The following is a 6,628-nucleotide window of genomic DNA, read 5'->3' as shown; positions in this document are numbered from 1 at the left end:
TAAGTCCATAATTTAAACTTTTTGTGGTGCTATTTGGATCAATCCCTCACATGTGCCACCCAGGGTGCAGCCTGGTTCCTGAGCAGTGATCAATCCTATAGTTCACTTCTCAAAGCCTTGCTATTCTATTTAAAATCAGATCTGTGCATTCACAGCCTGAGTATAAGCTCATGCAGAACTTCTGTTTAGCTCCTTCTTCTCCATAATCTCCCTACATTCTCCTGCACTCAGGGAATCCTCGTTTTGGCACCCTGGCTATAGAGTTGATGCTTTATTCTTCCTGCTTTGCCGTGGGCTTCATATAGTTAGATTGGCCTCTGGGACTGAGGGATTGAGGGCTATATAGAGAAAAAATCAACAGGAATTCCTGCACTCTCTCTCTTCAGACCACGGTTCCTCCAGTCAGAGAGAGGTATTCCCTTATCTCAGATTTTAGGTGTCCACATGACCCCTGCTGCCTACACTAACCACCACCACCGGATTGTAACTCAAGACTGGGGATTGATTGCCTGAGGGTTTGGACAAGAGAGAAAGAAAAAAGAATATTTTATCTACTATCTTTGATTTGTGGAAGCCTTAATTCCATTCCTTGATCTAGAAAGAGAGGGATTCTCTTGGAATTCTCTGTCTACACCTTGTGCATAGTTCTGGGATTTGGGCTGCCTTTGCATTCACGCTGGTAGATACAGAAGAAAAATCAGGAAACTTATTGCTAAATTAGTAGTACTTTTTAATAAGATTCATTTACTTTGGAATGCCAGGGTGGCTCAGTTGGTTAAGTATCTGTCTTCAGCTCAGATTATGGTCCCAGGGTCCTGGGATCAAGCCCTGCATCAGCAGGGAGCCAATTTCTTTTTCTCCCTCTGCTCCTTCCCACACTTGCATGCTCTCTCTCTCTTTCTCAAATAGATAAATAAATATATACTTTTTAAAAAAGAGTTATTTACTATTTGATAGAGAGAGCACAAGCAGGAGGAGGGGCAGAGGGAGAGAATCTTCAAGCAGACCCCCCTTCCCCCCCCCCGCCCCCACTGCTGTTAAGCATGGAGCCTGACAGGGGGCTCAATCCCACAACCCACAAGACCATGACCTGAGCCAAAACCGAGTCTTGCGCTCAACCAAGTGAACTACCTAGGCACCCTGAATTAATAGTACTTTCAGTCTTGGTTTTCCTCATCAATTTGTCTGCTATTCACTTTTTTAGAGCCTTCAGTCACATCATGTATTCTCTCTGGGTTTCTTAGTTGCATTCAGTGGGAAAACTGCAAGAGTGTGCTTAGCTTTATAGTTTCTTCTAGAAGATTTATAACTTTATCTTTTTAAATTTGCATAATTCATCTTAAAATAATTTTTGTATCAAAGGAGGTAAAAGTCAGGGTTCACTTTTTCCATATAGGTCAGCACCACTTGTTGAAAAGACTGTTTTCACATTAAATTCCTTTGATACCGTGGTTTAAAAAAAAAATTGATCATATAAGAGTGAGTCTATTATTGGATCATGTTTTCCCCTACTGACATATTTTTTATGTCAATACCATATTATCAGTGATTACTGCAGCTTCAACATACATCTTAAAACCAGGAAATATGTAAGTCCTCAAAATTTCTACTTTTTTATCAAGATTGTATTGACTATTTTAGGTAATTTATATTTCCATATAAATTTCAGAATCAAGTTTAGTTTAAAAAAAAGTCTTTCTTGTGGAGAATTGACGTCTTAACTTTGATTTTTTTCAATCCATGAACATTGCATATCTTCCCATTTGTTTAGGCCTTCTTTAAGTTTCCTCAGCAGTGTTGTGTACATGTTATCATAAAGATCTTGCACGTTGTGAAATTTGTTCCTAAATATTTTACATGTCTTAGGTACTACTGTAAATGGTGTCTTTAAATTTTAATTTTCAGAGGACCTGGGTGGCTCAGAAGGTTAATGTCTGCTTTCAGCTCAGGTCATGGTCTTCAAGTCCCGGGATCAAGCCCAACTTTGGGCTCCCTGCTCAACAGGGAGTCTGGTTCTCCCTCCCCCTGTGCTTCTCCCCACTGTCCATGCATGTGCTTGCTTTCTCTCAATTGAATACATAAAATCTTTTATAAAATAAAATTTAATTTTATTTTTTCTCATAGTTACTGTATGGAAATACAATTGATTTTTAAATTTCTTTTTTTATTATTATTTATTTACTCATGAGAGACACACAGAGAGAGAGAGAGAGAGAGAGGCAGAGACACAGGCAGAGGGAGAAGCAGGCTCCACATAGGGAGCTGGATGTGGGACTCGATCCTGGGTCCCCAGGATCATGCTCTGGACTAAAGGCAGCACTAAACTGCTGAGCCACCCAGGCTGCTCACAATTGATTTTCATATATTGACCTTATTTCCTGATGTTTGCTATATTTATTTATTTAATATAATAGCTTTTTTTGTAGATTCCTTAAGATTTTCTGTTAATACAATCATGTAATTTCTGAATAAAGACAGTTTTACTTCTTCCTTTCCAATATGGATGCTTTTCTTTTTTTCCTCATTGCATTAATTAGAATCTCCAATATAATGTTGAACAGAAATGATGCGAGTGGACAGCCTTGCCTTGATCTTGATATTAGGAGAAAAATATTCAGTCTTTACTCATTAAGCATGGTCATAGATGCCCTTTGTCTGAGTGAAGAATTATTTTCCTCTATTCCTAGTTTGGTGAGTTTTTGTCATAAATACAGGTTGAATTTTTCCAGTTGCCTTTGCTGCATCTATTGAGGTGGTCATTAAGTTTTTCTTCTTTTTTTCCCTATGTAGCAAATAATATCAGTTGGTTTTTGAATGATAGTCCAAACTTGTATTCTTCAGAAAACTTGATTTAGTTGTGAAGCAATAAATTTTTACGCATTGGTGAATTAAATTTGTCATTATTATTTTTTAAAAAAATATTGTATCTATTTATTCATGAGAGACAGAGAGAGAGACAGGCAGGCAGAGGGAGAAGCAGGCTCCATGCAGGGAGCCTGATGTGGGACTGGATTCCGGGTCTCCAGGATCACGCCCTTGGCTGAAGGCGGCGCTAAACCTCTGAGCCACCCTATGGAAAGATTTTAAATTACCAAATCCTAAAAATAATTTTTTTAAATCATGTTAACTTTAAGTCTTTCTCCTTTTTTAGTTGAATTCATTTTAATTTATAAATTTTCTCCTAATCACTGATTTAGCCAAATCCCACAAATTTTGATATACCATTATCATTCAATTTGAGATTTTCTAATTTCCTTTGTAATTTCTTTTTTTTTTTAAGATTTTATTTATTTATTCATGAGAGACAGAGAGGGGTGGCAGAAACACAGGCAGAGGGAGAAGCAGGCTCCATGCAGGGAGCCCCATCGGGACTCGATCCCAGGACCCCGAGATCATGCCCTGGGCGGAAGGCAGATGCTAAACCACTGAGCCACGCAGGGATCCCCTCCCTTGCAATTTCTTCATTGATCCATGGGTTAATTAAAGCATATTGTTTAATTTCCAAATACTTGAAGATGTTCCAGACATCTGTTATTGAATTCTATTTTTGTTAAATTGCAGTCAGAGAACAAAGTCTATATCATTTCAACTTTTAAAACTTATGTCTTATTCTCTAGGCCATTTGTGATAAATGTTCAATGTGCACTTAGAAAGAATGTGTTTTCTGCAGTCGTTCAGTGTAGTGTTCTATAAATGTCAAAAGATTGATTTAGTTTATGGTGTCGTTCAAGTCTTCTGCAGTCTTTCTGATATTGTTTGTTCTATTAGTTCTTGAGAGAGAAGTGTTGAAATCACTAAATATAATTATGAATTTGTATTTCTTTTTTTGGTTCTGTCAGTTTTGTTTCATGTATGTTGAAACTCTGTTATTAAAGTACATACAAATTATGATTATGTATCTTCTTGGTGAAATGATCCTTTTTTCATTAATAAACATCCCTCTTTATCTCTGATAATCTCCTTGTCCTGAAGTCTGTTGTTTGATATGATAGCCATTCCATCTTTCATAAAAATAAGTGTGGGCCGCCTAGCTGGCTCAGTTGGTACAGCATGTGACTCTTGATCTCAGGATTGCAAATTTGAGTCCTATGTTGGATGTAGAGATTACTTAAAAATAAAAAATCTTTTTAAAAAATTTGCATAAGATAGTTTGCATAGATTTTCATAAGATTAGTGTTCACATGATATATCTTTTTCTATCCTTATATTTTTACTCTCTCTGGGTCATTTATTTAATGGAAATCTCTTAAACAGCATACATTTGGTTTTTGCTTTTTAAAAAAAAAATCTAATTTGATAACCTCTGTTTTTAAACTAGAATATTAATCAGTTTACATTTACTGTAATTTTTATGGCTGGTTTTAATTTGGCATCTTGCTGTTTGTTTTGTTTTATTTGGTCTCTGCTTTTCTCCTCTTCCTTCCCTCCCTACTTTTGTATTATTTGTGTTTTCCAGTACCCAAGTTTGTCTTTACTATTGGCCGATTAGCTAGACATATTTTTCTTTTATATATTTAGTCATTATTCTGGAATTTATAGTGTTCATCTTTAACTTATAATACTCTACCTTCAAATAACATAAATTCATATATAATTTAAGGACCTCATAATAGTGTATTTTCAGTCCTTTCCATTCTTTTTGGTGTTGTTTACATACATTTTACTTCTACATTTCATCATAAACCCTGCAATACATTGTTATTTTGTTTCTTTAAACAATTATCTTTTAAATAAATTTAAAAATGAGGGAAACAGTCTTTTACACTTACCTTCATATTTACCAGTTCTACTACTCTTTATCCTTTATTCCATTTACTCATTCATGCTTTCACCTGGCATCATTTTCTTTCAGCTTGAAGAATCTATTTAAATTTTTTTGTAGAACATGTCTACTGACATTGAATTTTCTGAGCTTTTTCTGTTCTTCTTCTTTTTTTTTTAAGATTTTATTTATTTATTCATAGAGATGCAGAGAGAGAGAGAGAGAGAGGCAGAGACACAGGCAGAGGGAGAAGCAGGCCCCATGCAGAGAGCCCCACGCGGGACTCGATCCAGGGTCTCCGGATCACGCCCTGGGATGCAGGCGACGCTAAACCGCTGCGCCACTGGGGCTGCCCTCTGTTCTTCATTTTTAAAGGATATTTCTGCCCAATATAGATTCTAGTTTAACAACGTTTATTTATTTATTTTACACTTTAAATGGTTGCTACATTGTACTCTGGCTTGGATTTTTTCTGTTCAGAAGCCAGATGTGATTCTTTTTTTTTTTTTTAATTTTTTATTTATTTATGATAGTCACAGAGAGAGAGAGAGACACAGAGACACAGGCAGAGGGAGAAGCAGGCTCCATGCACCGGGAGCCTGATGTGGGATTCGATCCCGGGTCTCCAGGATCGCGCCCTGGGCCAAAGGCAGGCGCCAAACCGCTGCGCCACCCAGGGATCCCGCAGAAGCCAGATGTGATTCTTATCATTATTCCCTTGTGTAATACATTTTCTTCCTCTGACTGCTTTTAGGGTTCTCTTTTTCACTCGTTTCCAGAAATTTGATTATCATGGTTCTTCAGTGTGTTTTCCTTTATTTTTATCCTTCTCAGGGTTCCTTGACATTCTTAGATCTGTGAGTTTTTATTTTGGATCTTGAAAAAAAATTGATCATTATTCAAACTCTCTATTGTAACAAATTTTTCTGCCTTAATATCTCTTGCTTCTTCTTCTGGTCCTTGAATTTCACATAGAGTTGATGGCCTGATATTGTCCAATCATTGATCACTAAGACTTTGTTAACAATTTCCTAGGCTTCTTTCCTCAGTGTGCTTCAGTTTGGATCATTTCTATTATATCTTTAAATTCACTGATCTTTCTGTGTTTCTCTCTGCTGTTAAACCTATTCAATGAAGTTTTCAATTATTATATTTTATTTTTGGATTCCAGGATTTTTATTTGATCCTTTTTTGCACTTTCCAATTTTCTATCAAAATTTCCTAATTATTTCTTTTTTCTGTTCATTTTTCCTCAAAATGGTTGAACTTATTTATAATACTATTTTTAAAAATTTGGAAAGCCCAGGTGGCTCAGCGGTTTAGTGCCGCCTTTCGCCCAGGGTATGATCCTGGAGACCCAGGATCAAGTCCCACATCAGGCTCCCTGCATGGAGCCTGCTTCTCCCTCTGCCTCTGCCTCTGCCTCTGCCTCTGCCTCTGTCTCTGTCTGTGTGTGTGTGTGTGTGTGTGTGTGTGTGTGTGTGTGTGTCTTATGAATAAATAAATAAAATATTTAAAAAAATTTTTTAAAGCTTTTCTCCTTTTCACCACCATCCTGGTGTGTGTGGTTGACTATTCCTCACCATGTGTTCTCACAAGACTTTCAGAATCAAGTGACTCCTGGCCAAGAAACAGAAGCAGAAACATCCCATTCCCCAGTGGATTTGAATGAAAACTGGTAATAGAATCAGGTACAACTCCAAGATGAGGCACCAGAGAACGAAGCTGAATCTATGAGGCATCACACATCGTGAAATGGCACACATAATTGGCATACATATTTAAGGTGCATGAAGATCACATGTTCCTATCCTGTCACTCTGTAAACATCCCTTCTACCTGGCCAATTGACATGTTTTATCAGGG

This window comes from Vulpes lagopus, chromosome 17 (genome assembly GCF_018345385.1).
Source record: "Vulpes lagopus strain Blue_001 chromosome 17, ASM1834538v1, whole genome shotgun sequence".
Classification (NCBI taxonomy): Eukaryota; Metazoa; Chordata; class Mammalia; order Carnivora; family Canidae; genus Vulpes; species Vulpes lagopus.
The sequence above is the reverse complement of the archived record's forward strand: the minus strand, read 5'-3'. Positions refer to the sequence as shown.